Source organism: Caretta caretta, chromosome 2 (assembly GCF_965140235.1).
Source record: "Caretta caretta isolate rCarCar2 chromosome 2, rCarCar1.hap1, whole genome shotgun sequence".
NCBI lineage: Eukaryota > Metazoa > Chordata > Testudines > Cheloniidae > Caretta > Caretta caretta.
Window position 1 is genome coordinate 138,432,456 of NC_134207.1, and position 19,034 is coordinate 138,451,489.

A 19,034-nucleotide genomic window follows, 5' to 3' on the forward strand; every position below is an offset into this window, starting at 1 on the left:
CCCTTTGTGTCACTTGTCTATTTATGTTGTAAGCTCTTTGGGGCAGAGGCTATCTCTTGTTTATTTGTACAGTACATAGAACAAGGAGTCCCACTCTGGGCTGGAGTCTTTAGCTGCTACCACAATACAAATGTTACAGCAGATGACAGAACGAGGAGTAATGGTCTCAAGTTGCAGTGGGGGAGGTTTAGATTGGATATTAGGAAAAACTTTTTCACTAAGAGGGTGGTGAAACACTGGAATGCGTTACCTAGGGAGGTGGTAGAATCTCCTTCCTTAGAGGTTTTTAAGGTCAGGCTTGACAAAGCCCTGGCTGGGATGATTTAACTGGGAATTGGTCCTGCTTTGAGCAGGGGGTTGGACTAGATGACCTTCTGGGGTCCCTTCCAACCCTGATATTCTATGATTCTATGATTCTATGAAATAATAATATTGTGAGCTAGATTTACTGGTTTGCTCTGGTGATCCATTTGCATTACTGGAACAGCACAAAGCAGTGTGAATGTACCAGTGAATCTGGCCTTTTATTTCTACCTCTTTTCCTTAAAAATAATGTTAATTCAGTAACAATTAAAGTTCGATATTGCTATGTATCAGACTGATTTCTGTGTAGTAGGTTTCAGAGTAGTAGTATTTGTGATCATTCAAAATACTGACCCTGGAAATCTTTGTTTTTTGCCCCCGGATATCCATATAAGTCAGATAGAGACTTACATTTATCACTGCAGTTATATCGTGAAGTACAGAATTTACACGAATGCTAGACCCTTCCTATTTAATTGTCTGGCAATTTTTTTAGTTTTTTCTTTATGTCTAACTGATTATACTCGTGTGTCTAGTAGGATGAATTCTTTAATAAGCCACTTGAAGTGCTTGCTTTAGCAAATTTTTCTGGCATTTCTTCTGGGAAGAAAATTGCTGTAACAAAACTATTTTTTACTTAATTTCCTCTGCAGTCACTGTGGATGTAGGACAGTTCTAAAAACTCCTTAAGAAAGCCTAGAGATAAGTGATTTATTTCTCTAATATATAGTGATGGGGCAAGGCCAGATGGCTACAGTAAAGTTGTGGGAGACAGATATATTAGCCACAGGCTAAACAAATCCCTGTTACCAGGATAAGCAAGTGGCAGCTGCTCCAGGTCAATTAAGACACCTGGGGCCAATTAAGATCTTTCCAGAAGGCAGGGAAGACAGCTAGGTTGATTGGAACACCTGAAGCCAATCAGGGGCTGGCTGAAACTAGTTAAAAGCGTCCCAGTTAGGTGGGTGTGCGTGTCAGGAGCTGTAGGAGGAAGCTGTGTTGTTGGATAAAATGAGCAGTACAAACCAAAACAGACAGAAGAAAGGAGGCCCTGAGGTAAGGGTGAAGGAGATATTGAGGAAGTGGGGGGCTGCTGTGGGGAAGTGGCCCAGGGAATTCATAGAATCATAGAATATCAGGGTTGGAAGGGACCTCAGGAGATCATCTAGTCCAACCCCCTGCTCAAAGCAGGACCAATTCCTAACTAAATCATCCCAGCCAGGGCTTTGTCAAGCCTGACCTTAAAAACCTCAAAGGAAGGATAATTCCACCACCTCCCTAGGTAACCCATTCCAATGCTTCACCATCCTCCTAGTGAAAAAGTTTTTCCTAATATCCAACCTAAATCTCCCCTACTGCAACTTGAGACCATTACTCCTTGTTCTGTCATCTGCTACCACTAAGAACAGTCTAGTATGTGTCCTGTTTCCAAAAGGTCAGCTGATACTATTAGGGTCCCTGGGCTGGAGCCCGAAGTAGAAGGCGGGCCTGGGCTCCCCTCTTCCCCCACTGAATTAATCAGTGAGACTGGAAGACAACAGAGACTGTGCAAGGGAGAGTAGCCTCTCCTCACCTCCCTTGCTGGCTTATGATGAAAATGGCTCAGTAGGCTGTGACCCTTGCTCCTAGAGAGAGAAGGGCTACATGGAGGGTCACAGTGAGCCTCTGAGGCTAGCAAAATATGCCTTATGTTTATTACAGGCTGGCTTCTGTTAGGAGACCGTACACAATTGCTATAACCTTGAAGGAGTTGCAGAAATATGTGCAAGGTACTCCTTGTGCATGGATGGTGTACAGGGCAGGCAGAATCATGGTCCACCACCTACTCCTTTCTCTTTGGGGGTCAATTTTCAGCCCCAGCAGAACCCAGCAGAAACTTTCTGTGCTGCTTCAAGACCAAGCGTAATGATTATCCATGGTCCTTGGGTAGAGTAAGTTACAGGAGGCAGGTCCCTTACGTGCTCCTTTTCCCTGTGCATCCGTACAAGGGCCAGGGAGAATCTGACCTTATAATAGCTGTCCTTTTTTCTTCCCCCAAGAAGGACTGTATCATCTGAGAATCTGGGAAGATGCCTATGTAAAGCCTGCTTACACTCAAAAGAGTAAAATGCTGTTGTACTTTCACTGCCACAGAAATAGAAAGTGAAAACCCAAATGGTTTAAAAAAATGGAAAGTGGTCTCGCTACTCTGAGGGCTTATTTCAAAAGTCTGAAATGAAAACCACAACAAAATGGGAAATCCTGTGAGCATAGGGAGGAGTTGAACTCCTCCTGATTTAAGTGGGTGCATTTGGAAAGAACTGGTTTGGAAAACTGCACAGGTAATCTCTAACTAGAATTAGATGAAAAAGCCATATAATGGAAATAAATTTGGAAGTTATTTTATGAAAACTGAGGAAATTATGTAAAAAACTTGGAGAAGTATCAGCTATCATTGACCAATAAACAGCACTGTATATGAAAGAGACTAGGACTTAACCAGTTAGTGACTGGCACAGCTAGAAAATGAATCAGGAAATCAGACATTACACTGGACAATAAGTCTGAAAAAACTAGAACTGAAGTGAGAACTGAAGTGACTCTGATATTCCCAAAACATTTAGTGGAGAGACAAGAAGACCTAGGAAAGAGAATGCAGAAATATTGTGGAATTGCTGGAGTGTCAGAGACCATATAATCTGGGAGCATAAATCTGTCTTCAATGCAAAGATCTTACTGAATTGTTTAGCTGTATTACAGTAGTGCTGTGTATGAAAATTCCTACCAAGTCTTACCACCTGTGTCTCTGTCTGTCTTTGAAACTACATCTGTCACACCTGACAGAGAAGATAGTAGTGTTTTCTGTCCTCTAAAACCCTATTTGTACAGCATGAAGTGATTCCTTCTGCTTGACTGGAAAACTTTGAAGCAGTAAGTAGAAAATGAAACCCTTGAACTAAAGGCAATTAATATTTTAGTTTCATCATTTTTGTTCTGATTTTAATCAGTCTTGTATTTGTTAACCTCATTTCTGTTAACCTAGAGAACAGAATAAGTCAGTATTACTCCAGTGCTTTGACACAGTGCTCCTGTAAATAAGCAGACAGCTAGGGGAATTGAATATGCCTCTTGAAGGGCTCACCAGCTTGAAAAATCCTTAATGAGATTTAAAAAAAACCAACCCTGTAAGGAAGAAAAACCATCATTAGTCATGGAAACCTAGCCATTTAGGGGTAATTGTCATTTACTTAAGCAATAATACTGTTGCATAGTTATGAGACAATATCCCATTTCCTATATGGACAAACTATGAGACTGAAGTTCATGTAATTCATTCCAATGAATGAAATAGAATTTCCATCAGTAAAATAGTATCACTGTGATCACTCATATGCAGCAAGTCTTTAAACATACCTAAAGTAAATGAACCCCCAGACTGTAAGCTTCATCCAAGAAATGACTGACTGAATTAAGAAGAAAGTGAGACTATAGGTCGCTGTTGTAATATCACTTTTGTCCAATGATCAGTGCTGAACACTGTAGCTGGAGTCCTGGTGGGCATTTTGATTGGTCATAGAATCATAGAATCATAGAATATCAGGGTTGGAAGGGACCTCAGGAGGTCATCTAGTCCAACCCCCTGCTCAAAGCAGGACCATTCCCCAATTAAATCAACCCAGCCAGGGCTTTGTCAAGCCTGACCTTAAAAACTTCTAAGGAAGGAGATTCCACCACCTCCCTAGGCAACGCATTCCAGTGTTTCACCACCCCCCTAGTGAAAAAGTTTTTCCTAATATCCAACCTAAACCTCCCCCACTGCAACTTGAGACCATTACTCCTTGTCCTGTCCTCTTCCACCACTGAGAATAGTCTAGAACCATCCTCTCTGGAACCACCTCTCAGGTAGTTGAAAGCAGCTATCAAATCCCCCCTCATTCTTCTCTTCCGCAGACTAAACAATCCCAGTTCCCTCAGCCTCTCCTCATAAGTCATGTGTTCCAGACCCCTAATCATTTTTGTTGCCCTTCGCTGGACTCTTTCCAATTTATCCACATCCTTCTTGTAGTGTGGGGCCCAAAACTGGACACAGTACTCCAGATGAGGCCTCACCAATGTCGAATAGAGGGGGACGATCACGTCCCTCAATCTGCTCGCTATGCCCCTACTTATACATCCCAAAATGCCATTGGCCTTCTTGGCAACAAGGGCACACTCCTCCCACTTTAGTATCATCCGCAAATTTGCTGAGAGTGCAATCCACACCATCCTCCAGATCATTTATGAAGATATTGAACAAAACCGGCCACAGGACCGACCCCTGGGGCACTCCACTTGACACCGGCTGCCAACTAGACATGGAGCCATTGATCACTACCCGTTGAGCCCGACAATCTAGCCAACTTTCTACCCACCTTATAGTGCATTCATCCAGCCCATACTTCTTTAACTTGCTGACAAGAATACTGTGGGAGACCGTGTCAAAAGTATCCATTTAAATTCAGGGTAAGATTTACTGCTGTGTACTAGTAGGTATCCAACACAAAATGTATGCACCATTTAAGTCCTTGGATCTAGGTAGGTTTTTGTGCTAGCCCTCTGCATAATGGTAAATTTCACCCATAGTAAAAATGACGCTAACAATTTATTTATTGTTCTCTGTAAACCCCCCTGGAACTATTAACTGATGTCACTAAAAAAGGAACTAGACTCATGTTGACAGTCACCTCTGCCTCTTGTCTTGTACACACTGAAGTTGTAGCTCTGTTGGTCCATTAGAGAGACAAGGTAGGTGAGGTAATATCTTTTATTGGACCAACTTCTGTTGGGGAGAGAAAGAGTTTCGAGTCACACAGAGTTCTTCTTCAGGTCTGGGAAAGGTACTCCAAGCATCACAGATAAATGCAAGATACTTTGTGAAAAGAGTTGACCTCCGGGTGATAGGGTGTTTTTGTCTTTTATCATTTTCTTGTGAGAGTTCATTCAAAAGTGTGGTGATTGTCTGGTTTCACACACAGTTGTTACTGGGGCATTTAGTGCACTGGATGAAGTACCTCACATGTTGTGATAGGTATGTGGAGGACCCATGGATCTTGAAAGGTGTGTTGTGGGGGTTGTTGATCATTGTGGTAGTGGAGATATGTCTGCATGTTTTGCATCTGTTGTTTTGGCAGGGTCTGGTACTTCTGATGATGAACTTGGAGAGGTTGGGTGGGGGGTTGTTTGAAGGCCAAAAGTAGGGGTTCAGGAAAGATTTCTTTCAGGATGGTATCTCCACTGCATATGGGTTATAGTAATTTGCTGACACCCCATATGGGTTCCAGTGTGAGGTAGTAGGGGATAAGTGGGGTGTGCAATCAGAGGGGGGTTTATTTCTGTATTGAAGCAGGCTCTCTCAAGGTATTTGGGGGGCTGGGATAAACCATGGCACCAGTTCTCACCACATGGATGCTACAAGCACCCGAACATTATCAATTTGTCAAAACTACCACTCACTGGAGCTGAATTATCTGTACCCTCTAAGGGACTAAACTTCTGCCAAACCACAGAATATGATACCATACTAACATGTGGACAACTAAAAGAATTCTTCCACCATCTCTCCCTCAAATAATTCTTTCACAATAATGATGGCACCACTCATAATTACCATTTCTCCACTGACAATCATAATAAAAAAGAATCATCTGACTATACACCACAGAGCAGATGAAACCATGCTCTTGATCATTACCACATGTGGTATATCTCATCCAGTGCACTAAACGTCCCAATAACAACTATGTGAGTGAAACCAATCACTATGCTCTGGAATGAACTCTCAGAGGAAAATGATAAAAGACAAAAACACCATATCACCTGGGAGTGAACACTTTCCACAAAGTGATCACTCTATATCTGACCTATCAGTTCCTCTTCCTCAGAGAAAACCTTCACAACACCTTTAAAAGATGAGCCTGGGAGCTTAAATTCATAACTCTAATAGACACTAAAAATCGTGGCCTGAACGGACACACTGGATTTATAGCTTATTACAACAATTCATAACCCTCTAAGTCCCCGTTTTTTGTGTCATGACTGCAGAGGTGTTAACAGGCCAGTTTACTTTGAATGGTCCCTTAGCATAAGTAATTAGCACATATCCTAAACAGTCTGTACCATCTTGTATTTATCTGTGGTGCTCCAACTACTTTCTCAGAAGTAAGAGCTCTGTGTAGCTCGAAAGCTTCTCTGTCACTCTGGACCAGCAGTTGGTCCAGTAAAAGATATTACCACACCCACCTTGTTGTCTTGCTAACTTTCTCACTGTATACCAGGAAGCCCAAAGAAAGGCACGGTTTCCCAGGATGTCTAGAATAGTGTTTCCTGAAGTCATCAGGTGATGCCATTTTACCAGATTAAAACCTCTACAGAACTAACCAGTGAATGCCACCTCCATTCAACTGTGTGAACAATGAGAAAAGTGTTTGTCCCAGCTCAAGCTCCATGATAGGTTAGAGTAGGAGGTCCGCAGCAACACTGCCCCAGCACAGAGGTCCTTCAAGTCATATTCCATTAAAGGATTGAACACCTGCTACTCCTGTTGAAACCAATAAGAGCGGCAGATGCTTCCTTTTATGGATCAGCCATTATATTCTCGAACCTTGAGTACCAGTCACAAAAGCCTGAAATACAAGTACTATTACATTTACCACTGGCTGAGGACCACTGCTTTAGAAAATGGTCCCATTGGGATTGTCTCTGGATTTCACTTCTAGCTCCAGATTATCCCTCATCAGGAATCATTTGCGATGTACTCCTCTTAAATGGTTGCTCTGTCTTGTATTCAATACTGTTCCTTGTCTGAGGAACCCTTTTCCAAAGCAATACATTCCGACAGACACTTAAAAAAGCACCATGTATTCACTCTCAGCTCAGCTCTGTCATCTCTTCCCTCTTAACTTCTAAATTACTTCCTGTCATCTTAGTTGTTGAAAACTTTTACTTTGAGATACAGCTCATCTCATAATTCTCTCTTGTAAAATGAAGAAAAAAGTTCATGAATTCTTCATTAAACATGAATTACACACCATATGCATTATAAATAAAAGAAGGCTAAAGAAGTGAACAACAAACAATAACAAGAAGGGTGTTGCAAACAGAAAAACAGCAAGAAGAGAGCTCATGAAAAAAGGTGGAAAGCAGACTAATACAGGGAATTTAGATGTGAAAAGCCTAGGAAATAGGATTTGGAATGGTAAAAGCCTTAGTATTCATTTAGTTTTCATACACAACAAGGGCAAAAAGTTTCCTCATTGTGCAAAACAATTATATTAAAAAGCAATTATGTCAAATAACCCTCTGTATGCTGAAATTTAACAGATTAGGAAAAAACACATTGGTGTAAGGTCAGTGAAGATGCAGTAGAGACAGCAATTTGCAAGTATGCAAACTTTTAAAAGAAATTGCCTATAAATTTTTATTGCTATTTATCAAAGATTTAAAATCTCATGGACAATTTATTCACCTAATTTTATATGGTATAGTACTTGCAGTAGCCAGCTCCCTGCTGGGTTGACATGTCAGTGCTCCAAGTGACAGAAGTAAAATGAGCTTTTTTTGTGTTTGTTTTTAAATCGAAAATCCATCATCGAACTATGAACAATTAAATGGCATGCATGTTGTCATAGTCATTAGTCATGCTGATTGTATCTAGGATACTTAAAAAAACAAAGATAAAAACACTGTTCCACTGTAAAGAGTGTTTTAATAATTTTCAGCATATTTAGTATAAAAAACAAAAAACAAAAATAAAATAAAATAGAAAGATAGAAAATAGACTGTCCAGCAAAGCACTCTAAGAAGATAAGCAGTTCCACTGAGTCCAGTGAGACTGAACTACTCATGTGGTTAAAGTTAGGCTTGTGCATAAGATCTCCCTGTATAGAGGCATAACCTTCTAAAATGGATTGTGACAGGAAACTTGAGTTCTGTTAATTTATAATTCATGGCAAAAGAATATTGATGAGAGGTTTACCTCCAATCAAATACTCCTTTGTGGCAATACTGATGCAGCTCCCCCCCCCCCAATATGATAATGAACTCTAAAATATGGTATTTGACAAGCAGGTCAACTGTGGGTGGGTGGGGACTTTTCTGGCTACAGCATTGGGGAAGCTGTGTCAGGGAAGATCTCAAAATGCTCAGAAAAGACTAATTTCCAAATAAGTATGATTTTTATTTATTTGTTTGTAACTAAGCTGAGAATGCTTTTATAGCTTAGTCTGTGAAAAATGTAAATCTAGACGTGTAATGCAAACCATTTTTACTACTATCTTCTATTTTCAAACTTCCGTGGTAAGACAATTGTATGAAGGTGGCCCTACAACAGCAGACAGCCCCAAAGAGACAAGAATTTTTCAACCTCTATACAGAGGTGCCAGAGTGGAGACAGTTTCTGGATTCTAACCTTCCTCTCCACCCATTTCTGGTTTTCATCAGACAGGACAAAGACAACATTGTCCTCTCCCATTCAGATGTATTGCAAAGGGTTGTGGCTGGCTAATGTGGGACTAACATGGGGAAGAAACAAATGTGTAGTTGGTAGAGATATCCATTGGCTTGCCAGATCTTCAGTCACCATGATGCTCTGCCTTTTGTAGAGACCAAACAGACAGCCCATTGATATCAGGGTGCCACCTTTGTGACCTGTTTCTGCAGAGAAGAACAACGTCTCTGAATTCTGTTGCTTTGACCCTATACATTTCAAAAACACTCTGGTGCTTATAGTCCAGTGTGCAGCTGAGGTCTGGAAAATTCTAATGTCTGAGGACAGTTAGCTATATTGCTGGGTAATGTTTTAAGCATCAGAAGGGAAGCAGAGAAACCAGAATGTGTTAATTACCCACAAGGGAAGTTGGAGTGGGCCTTGAATAACCACAGGCTGGATTGAAGAAATGGTAGGCTCAGCAGGCAGACAAAGGAATAATTAAATTAAGTTAGAGTATATACAGGTGTAGGTAGGGTTCGGAAAAGTAATAAAAGTGATGTTTAGAGAGTAGACAAAGCTGTAGATTAACACCACACAATCTGGCAAAGAATAGAACAGGAACCCATGAAGGAAAAGAATAGTTAAAAAAAACAGGATGAGAATTGAAGCAGAGTAAAGATCCATTTCAACCAGAGGCTGAGATATAAGATAAGTGGAGAGGCAGATTTGAGGAGGCATATGCATAAAAATGGTATTTGAAACCATGTAAACAGGAACAATTCGATTGGGACAGGATGTATAGGGAAGGGAGAAGAGGGCTCTGAAGGACCCACTCATAGAGAATGAGAGAGGGCATGAGGAAGATCCGATGAAGAGATCTTGAAGGAGCAATTGGATAGGCAGATAGAGAACCATGACAGCCCAGTGAGGATAAGATGTCAATGAGAAGTGATGGATTGTGTTTAAAGATGCAGAGAGGTCAAGGAAGCTAATGGTATGTGTCTGCACTGCATTTCTGAGAGAGCCTCCCAATGTAGGTAAGCTGCAACTCCAAGGCACTGTCTGCACAGCTATTTTTAGAGTGCTGCTGCAAACCCCACGGGCCCAAATCTGTTGACCTGGGCTGGGAGGCTCACTCCACAATGCTGTGTAGATGTACTCTAAGATGGAGAGTAGTCACTGAGGCTTGGGTAGGAAACAGATACTGGAAATATTGGTGAGAGCAGTGTCAGTGGAGTGGCGGAGGTCGAAGCCAGATCAGAGGCAGAGTCGGAGGAACGGCTCCAATTAAAAATGAGATCATTCAGTTAAGACTCTATTATCACAAATCAGGCATCACTGTCCTTTCCAAAGTTCAGTCAAAGGGGGTGTATGTGTGTGTATATGAAATCATCATTCACTGTGGTAGAAGGTATAACCAATGTTATATTTGCAGTGCTGTTCATCTCTTTTTTTTACATGCTCTTAAAATTTAGAGCAAGTCCCAAGCTGAAATAGTGCTCCAAGGGGAACAGTACAAAATCAGCCACTATGAAAATAACTTGAGCAATGCTAATAAGTACTAGTTACAATTATGTTAATGAAGCTTGAAGAGGAACTTTACATCTCTGAAGTCCCCTAAAAGTCCCCTATTAAATGCTTGTGCAACGCTATTGGAATCAATGTACCTAGACACTGGAGTTGGCTGAAGTGATTAATATGAAATGAGAACTGACCCAAAATTCAAGCTGAAATTAAGGTCCAGAAGTTCAGAGCACTTCTATCTTTCAAATTTCCATGCCTGTGCACTTCTTGATTTTAGCAAAGACTATACACACACACATACCAGAATATTGCTAGGAAAGTTGTTCTCCCAATATGTTCATCCTGATTAAAATCAGGGCATACTTGAAATTTTACATCTAGAAAGTCTTGGGAGATTTACAGTTGTGTTTATAATTAAGAGGGTTGGATAAATTCAGATCATCCAGGCTTTTAATATGACAGCAAGGGTTAAATGACCAGAAAACAACCTGTAAAGACTTATTAAAAAGTATTGAAATTGTAAACAGGGCCATGCCTTGTAGGTAGATAGCAAAGTCAAGTAAATAAACTAAAGTCCTTGAAATGTAGGCCTGTATTGTTAGGGGATTAAGGATATAGTTAATTTTATTTGTTTGTGTTTACTTATATCTTGTTAGAAGTTTAACAGTGTGATTTAATTAGCTTGGAGATGCTAAACTTCAGTTCCTCTCTGCGATGTTTCATTACTATATTTTATTGATTCAGAGATGAAAAGGGAATATTAACATTTAAATGAAATTTGTGAGGTAATTCTATCATTGTCTTTATTTCTCTTTGAAATGTTTAGTAAACTACGTATGAAACATTTGAATGGTTAATTATTTTATGCTAATCAATGCAAATAGTTATCAGTGTATGCCTAGGAAATAGGAATTTACTTCAAACCAGCAATGTGCATTACCTAGCCTTCATCCAAGGAATACCTGCTGTGATCATTTGCTGACAAGAGGCTAATCAGCTGAGCTTCAGCTAAAAAGGAAGCTTCAGTCCTGATCCTGTTTTATCTCAGATCTGCTTAAACTTTGTCAGGAGAAGTTCAAATCACAAGACTGAGGTCTCCAGGCCTACCCTAGATTATCCCTGCAAATTCTCATAGAAGAATTGGGACAGACTCTGCATGTGTACTGCCTATTGGGCTATAACCTATTGAACTAATTCTGGAAGGACTTTTACAAATCAGCAGTCTCACCATCTCTGCTATGAAATTGACCTAAGAACTTTATTCATATCTGTATGTATAGTGAATTTTTAACCACAGAAATCTATCTTTTCTTGTTTAATAAAGCTTAGATTTCGTTAATAAGAATTAGCTGTAAGCATGTATTTGGGTGAGATCTGAAATATTCATTAACCTGGTAGGGAATGTGTCTAATCTCTTAGGATTGGTAGAACTTTAGATATGGTGAATAAAGTTTTAAATAACTCTCATTAAATAAACTTGGCTGTCTGGGTGGGAGCCAAAGACTGGATTGCTTTAAGAGAACTGTATTTTAGCTTCTTGGTAATCAATAAGTTATTACAAAAGCTGTTTTGTAACTGGCTTGGTGAATCTAATTATATTATAAACCACAAGTTTGGGAGATTGTCTGCTCTGTTCTTTGCAGTTTGCCCTGATTGAGCATTCCCAGTTTGGCCCCTCCAGCGTCCATGGTCATACTTTCCTTTTGGATTCTTATCTGAACCATGTTGCTAGATGTGAATTTCAGGGCTCTCTGGAACCGTGGTTTTGATTCAAGCCTATAAATATATATTTATTTAATAAATCAACATGCTGGCATTCACACTTCTGACTTTTGGATCCAAAATAGCATTTATTTGAGTATTAAAAAATTAAATGATCATTTTTGAGTTTTAATATTTAAAAAAAAAATCACCACCTAATCTGAATGCTGCTTTGAAATACACACACAAATCTTGTTGTCTGAGAAGAAAGTAACATGCATTTTTGAAAGGTCAGAATTATGTCTAGAACATGGCAATCATGAGAGAGTCTATGCACAGCTGTCATTCAAATCACTCCTTTCATTTGATATCCCAGGAAAAATCTCAGATTTTTTTTTGTTAGCATCACCTACTCTCACTTGTCCTGTATAATGTGGCTAGTAATGACTGAGTATACTAATATTAAATAGCTGAAATAGACCCTTTGTGGAAATACCACCTACCACTAATAAAATATGACTGGTAGTTAAACATCCTTAATGTATTTCAAAATGTCAATTATACCTCCACCAATATGTGTAAACTATTAAGCTAGAGGAAACAAATCTTACTAAAATTTGTGGACGAGAACAAGGTTTTTAAAATGTAATCCAAAAATATCATTCTAGAAAGACTCAGAATATTATACAGGAAAGTGTTTAGGTGTCACCACTGCCCTCTGATGGAGGGCATGTCAGACCTGCTCAAGTGTTAGATTATCTTGCGCTCTAGTGTCTGACCTACCAAATTGACAGCAGCTGGGGCATCCAAAAGACCTGAACCCATAAAGTTAGGGAACCAAAGCTGCATTGCACACGTGCAATCAAACTGACATTTCTGGTTCAACAACAGTGCTTCCACAAGAGTCTCTTCCTCTGTCTAAGAAAAGTGAGTCAGACAAAATTCATTGGGTTTATTTCACTCTCACAACCACAGAAGCACTTAGTCAAATATTGTGCAGGAAAATAAATATACATTTTCTTAATGGCTGGTTTTCTAATTATAACTGTAGCGGTATGATGGATGTTTTTACACCCCCAAAAATCTATTTCTGCCTGCAGTATTTTGGCTACCAACCCTCATCAATCTGAGTAGGAGATTACAATATGAGTGGTCACATGATTGCAGCATTGAAAGACTAATGAAAATGAGGAGTAGTACTGTTTCTCATTGCTGCTATAATTTATTGTAAGAATGGCATGTAGTGGAATTATACCACACAAAATGAATCTGACTTCCAAGGACAATGACCTAAGCTCACCAGTTATTATTCATCATGTTTATTATATTAGTTCCTAAGGGCGACCAAGTATGAGGCCCCATTGTGCTAGGCACAATACAAACAGAGTAGTAGACAGTCCCTATACTGAAGGCTTACAATCTAAATAGAGAGGGGATGCTCAAGGGGAAGGAGATGGGTGGGCAAGGCAGGAGAGAAGTTGATAAGAGTGGAAGATATAGAGAAGCTGAGGTGAAGACACTGTGGGAGGAAAACACTCTTCATTCTTCTGTGCTTCTGTTTGCTCATTTCAACTATCCCAATATTACTGTCCAATTTTCTCCTTAGATCTGAAGGGCAGATCTCGACGCTGATGTACTCCTTTCCCTACATGTGGTCCATGCAGGCAGGAAGAGCAGAATCCTGGAGTTGAGATTAACCATGCAAATCTGATCAAACATTGTCCTTAATATGTGGAGGAAGGGAGTGGAATGTCCAAACACAGCGTATTGTTCAGGGTCAAAGTAGTGCAACATCCCAGGTTCTAGCTGCTTTTCCTGTTTTGCCAAATGTTTTCGGTTGTTAAAGTTTTGATATCTGAGATCCCCCACAAAAGTGCTGGGGGCTGGTGGGGGAAGCCCTAGCACTGGGCACCCTGCTGCAGCCCTGGGACTGGAGAAGCTCTCTATCTGCCACAGCCTCAGGGCTGGGGGAGTCTCACTCCCTGCTGCAGCCAGGCGCCATGGTTGGGGGACAGAGCTTCTCCAGTCTGGGGAGTGGCAGAAAGTAGTAAATGGGTTGTGGGGCCACAATGGAGCGGTGGAATGGGTGGGGGGGACCCTGGGTGAAACAGGGATGGGGACCCAGGGAAGGGGAAGGCGCCATGGTTGGGGGACCGAGCTTCTCCAGTCTGGGGAGTGGCAGAAAGTAGTAAATGGGTTGTGGGGCCACAATGGAGCGGTGGAATGGGGGGGGGACCCTGGGTGAAACAGGGACGGGGACCCAGGGAAGGGGAAGAATGGGGTTGAGCCGTGGGCAGGGCTGGGGGTAGAAGGGGTAAGGAGGGCCTTCCACTTGCTCTGGCCCAGGAAACCTTCATCTGCCTCTGTGTTGGACTTTCTGGTTTCTTTCCTTTTTTGTCAAGAGTCTCAGATATCGAAACTTATCTAAAGTGATCTAAAGTGATCACTGTCCTTACAATGTGTATGATAATGAAGGTGGGCCATTTCCAGCACAAATCCAGGGTTTAACAAGAACGTCTGAGGAAGGAGGGGTGGGGTGCAGGAAAAAACAAGGGGAAATTGTAAGGAGAGTGATCACTTTAGATAAGCTATTACCAACAGGAGAGTGGGTTTGTTGGGGGTGGGGGGGTGGGGAGAAAACCTGGATTTGTGCTGGAAATGGCCCAATTTAATTATCATACACATTGTAAAGAGAGTGATCACTTTAGATAAGCTATTACCAGCAGGAGAGTGGGGTGGGGGGGGGGAGAGAAAACCTTTTGTAGTGGTAAACATCCATTTTTTCATGGTTTGTATGTATAAGAACATCTTTTGTATTTTCCACAGTATGCATCCGATGAAGTGAGCTCACGAAAGTATGAAAGTAGCTCACGAAAGCTTATGATCAAATAAATTGGTTAGTCTCTAAGGTTCCACAAGTACTCCTTTTCTTTTTGTGAATACAGACTAACATGGCTGTTACTCTGAAACCTTCTAAATGGTGTGCTTGACAGTTTCCTCACTTATAGGTCTGCAACCCACCATTTGAAGTATAAGTGCTATGCAGCATTATTCTCTTACACTTGCAAATCTTATCACTTCTTGCAGATGTGCCTAGTTTAACATTATAGCTTCCATTTGTCTTTTTAAATAAAAGTAGAAAGGTTACCTGAAGTTCACCTCAGAGTTTCTTTAGCAGTTTGGTCTGAGCTCACATTAATAACCATATTACCTGCATGGATCCAAATCAGAATCGGCATATTCAATTAAAATATAGCCCCATCTTCTGAACTGAAACCCAGCCTCCTCTTTCAGTTGTCACATCCAGTCCCCTCTTCTTAGCATGAGATTCATTGAAATAATCCTTTTCCACTTCCTTCCAAAAATAAGGGACCAAATACTCCTTCTTTTCTGCTTTTGCAAAAAGTAGAGGAGGATCTATGTTGTGGGGCAGAGGAGGAGATTAATCCATGTGAAACTCTCCTGTTCTCCCCTCCCCACAACTGTCCCACCACCCATGTCCTTCCATAAAGCAAATCCTTCCCCAGTGGGTAGTTTGGGGACTGAAACCAACCTTGGAGCTCATATGAACAAGATTTCTTGAAGAGCTGTTCTGCCACATGACCAAGGGGGCAAGGAGGCATTGGCATAGTTGTAAGTGGTTGTTGCCTCTGGTGGAGTTTTCCTGTGATCCATGGGTTTGGTCGTGTGAACCCGCTACTACTTCTCAGGTAAGTATGAAGGAGAGTTGGGGCAAATTCCACCTCCTCACAAGCTAATTTGGTGAAAACTCTGCCTCCTCATACTTACAGAATTTATTTTTCCCTTTGCTGTTATAGCCATGATATAGGACTGTTAAATGTTTAATATTTCATATTCTTGATTTTATAAAAAGCTTTTACAGCTAAATGGGAAGACTGTCACCTCATCATTGTAATGTACAGGATGCATCCACTTAATCCTGCTGGTGCCAAAAACATACTTTTCCTGGCAGGCTCCTTGAATTAGATGGAATCTTGAGTTAGATAACAGAAATGAAGGGGTTGGTATCACTATTTTCATCAGCATCACCATTCAGTGCCACTTCTACAGTATGAAAGAGACAAGCCTGGAAGGAAAACAAAGAGGTTTCTTAATTGCTCTAATGAATCAACTTTAGTGCATTCTCAGTAAAGCCACTGGCAAGTGCCATGTGTAGCAGATAGATTAGCAACAACATATGAACATACAGAAATGGATTCTTCACTGTCTTGCACTTTGGATAGTCACTTTCATGGGTGACAATTGGCTGTAAAACATTTATCTGTGCTGGTAGCATTTTACACCCACTTTGTGTACGTGTAACTACTGTACATTGTACAAGGCGCTGTAGAATCAGGTCACGGCATCTGGCACACTGAAGCTGAATCATCAGTTGCTCATCTGAGGAATGAAGTGGAAGGGATGCTTGTCACTCCATGGTGGCACACAAACAATCCTTCAGTATACAGCCCTTACAAATTGGGTAGAGAAGCTTGGAAATTTCTCAGATGTAGCTGTACACCTCTACTGTTGGGCAGGTCGCAATGCTTCAGCTTGTGGTATTTACTCTAAGTACAAGTAAAGGACAGCAATGGCTGCTACTGTCAACAACAATACATTAAATGGTCTTCAGGTGGCAGTTACAAAACTTCTAATCATGGAGCATTTCTTCAGGTTGAGACTGGCAGTGATTAAAATGAACCTCAGCCGAATTTACATATTCTTTTTCACTAAAATGCTGTTAGCATTATTTTGTTTTTCCTGCTATTCTTGATGATCCATAAGTGAGGGCACTATGTCTATTAATCTTTAATCTGTTTTGAGATTTGAAGTAGTTTGGGAAAGAGTGCATAACTGCACATACTTTCATGAGATTTACTCTTCTGGAAAGAATAAGAAGACATGACCTGCTGCAGATTGATTGGCACATCCTTTAGGTGATCTCTGTCTGCACTACAGTGGAAGAGGGAACGGTTTCAATGAGATTTGACTTATATTTGCATAGTGCCTTTCCTCCTGCCACATTTCAATGTGAGTCACATTGTATTTGCAAACAAAAAAAACTTTGGGATTGTCTTCAGTGCAGTCTTAGCTCAAGCTATAACTTACATTTTGCCCCTAAACAGTCTTGTCAGCCCATACCAGTCTCTGTTTATATTAAGTGGTGCTTTAAGCTAAAGCAAACGAGCCTTGGGGGTGAGGGGGGCAGGTTGTCTCTCGAATGCTGATGAAACTGGAGCTAGTAATTGGTGGGGATGCAGCTACAGGTTAACATAACTCTTCAGCTACTCATCCAATCATTCTGTGTAGCTCCAGTGTTTTTTCAGTGTGGTTGCTCTCACTTGATTTAGGCAAGCTCAAGTGGAGTAACTAAAGTGAACAGTTGCAGTGAAGACAAGCCCAAAGGGTGAAGGGTTGGAAGTGTAATTAGAGTTCAGCTAACATCCCAAAGCATTATTTTCTTACAAAAATAAATGTAAAAAAATCTCAGCCTTGTTCCCTACTGCCATACATTTTTTTCTTCACCCATTATCACGTACCTGACAGGTTTCAGAGGAACAGCCGTGTTAGTCTGTATTCGCAAAAAGAAAAGGAGTACTTGTGGCACCTTAGAGACTAACCAATTTATTTGAGCATGAGCTGTAGCTCACGAAAGCTCATGCTCAAATAAATTGGTTAGTCTCTAAGGTGCCACAAGTACTCCTTTTCCTATCACGTACCTGTTAACTCTATCATTCTATTCTCCTAATCATGTACATGTATTACATCACTTGGAATTATACGTGCTCTCCTGGAATAGTAGACTAAATGCCTTCATTCTACTTTTTCTGCTCCTAACACAGTTGCTTCTCCTACAGAGATGTGAAACTGCAATGGGAGTAAGAGGGAGTGAGGTAGCTGTCTGCAGGAGAGTTGAAGCCTGGAGCAGGCTTGGTAAATGAGCTAACCAAAGACATCTGGTGCAGGGAGGAAACCACAAGCAGCTGTCTCCTTAGAGCCGAAGCAATTGTTTGGAAGAGTTGACTCTGGGAAGCCTACCTCATGGACAGCATTGTTTTAGCAATATTTTAAAATTCTCTCAGCAGCCATACAAGCCTGGGTCTGTTGGTTCAACCCCAAACCATTGCAGAGGCCATAGAGACAATGGGGAGATTTTGGAAGCAGAAGTTGCAAGTGTTTGGAGCTGGGGCTGGTTTCAGAGCCCCCACCCCTGAAGTCATTCAAGGCTTGTTGGAGCTGGGCCTGGTTTTGGAAGCCGTGGAGCCAAGAGGCACCTGCAGGGATTAACCCTTATCTCCCTGGGACTCTCTAGGGCCCAGTGCTCAAAGTCTCCAGACCCCAAGGAAGCTTTCAGTAACCAGTCAAAAGGTCTCAATCAAATGTTATCGCTGTGGGCTACCGGGATACATGAAGCGAGTGTACCCCATGCTGGAGTGTGACTATCTTGGGTGTCACATTGTCCGACGGGGGTAAGACCTCAATCCCACTGCAGAAGGAGGCCATAAAACCTTTCCTGGTTCCCCATCAAGATAAGATCACACCAGGTAGAATGGTTAATGGACCCAAGAAGACGACTCCCTGGAAGGGACTTCCCAAAGGGCTCCCTATCAACCTTCACCCATGAGAGATGGTGACTCTGTCCACCCTGGACTACTATCCTCTTGATGATCATCACTACCCAGCATGAGGATTAGATCCTTCGAGAACGTATTAGCCAGGTAGCTGCAATCAATGAGGAAGGCACTGTGAGGTTGCACCCCATAATGCTTTATAGAAGTATGCTTATGAGTGTAAACATGACATAACTGGAATATGTTTTATGCCATGTAACATATCTCTGCAAGGGTTATGATCTACTGAATATATTCATCCTGTTTGTATGCATGTATTTTGTGTTCGAAGTTATGAATATTGGATATGCACTTGTTTGATTTTAAGTAGCCTCAGTGAAGCAGTTGGTCAGCTTCTTGAGAAAAGACTATTCTCAGTAAGTACCCAATCAAGAAACACTTAAGCTAACAATTAACTTTGAGAAATGCCAATCCACATCTGAGCTTCC

General features: G+C 41.1%; 1 long non-coding RNA gene across 1 annotated transcript in view; it reads left to right on the top strand.

Moving 5' to 3' along the window:
- The window catches only part of LOC142070830 (uncharacterized), a 45,368-nt gene extending 26,981 nt beyond the window's left edge, over positions 1–18,387 (top strand). Inside the window, exons 2-3 of the long non-coding RNA XR_012666753.1 lie at positions 13,581–13,773; positions 17,833–18,387. This is a non-coding gene — a long non-coding RNA (uncharacterized LOC142070830). The remainder of the gene's footprint in view (positions 1–13,580; positions 13,774–17,832) is intronic.
- The last annotated feature ends 647 nt before the right edge of the window (positions 18,388–19,034 follow it).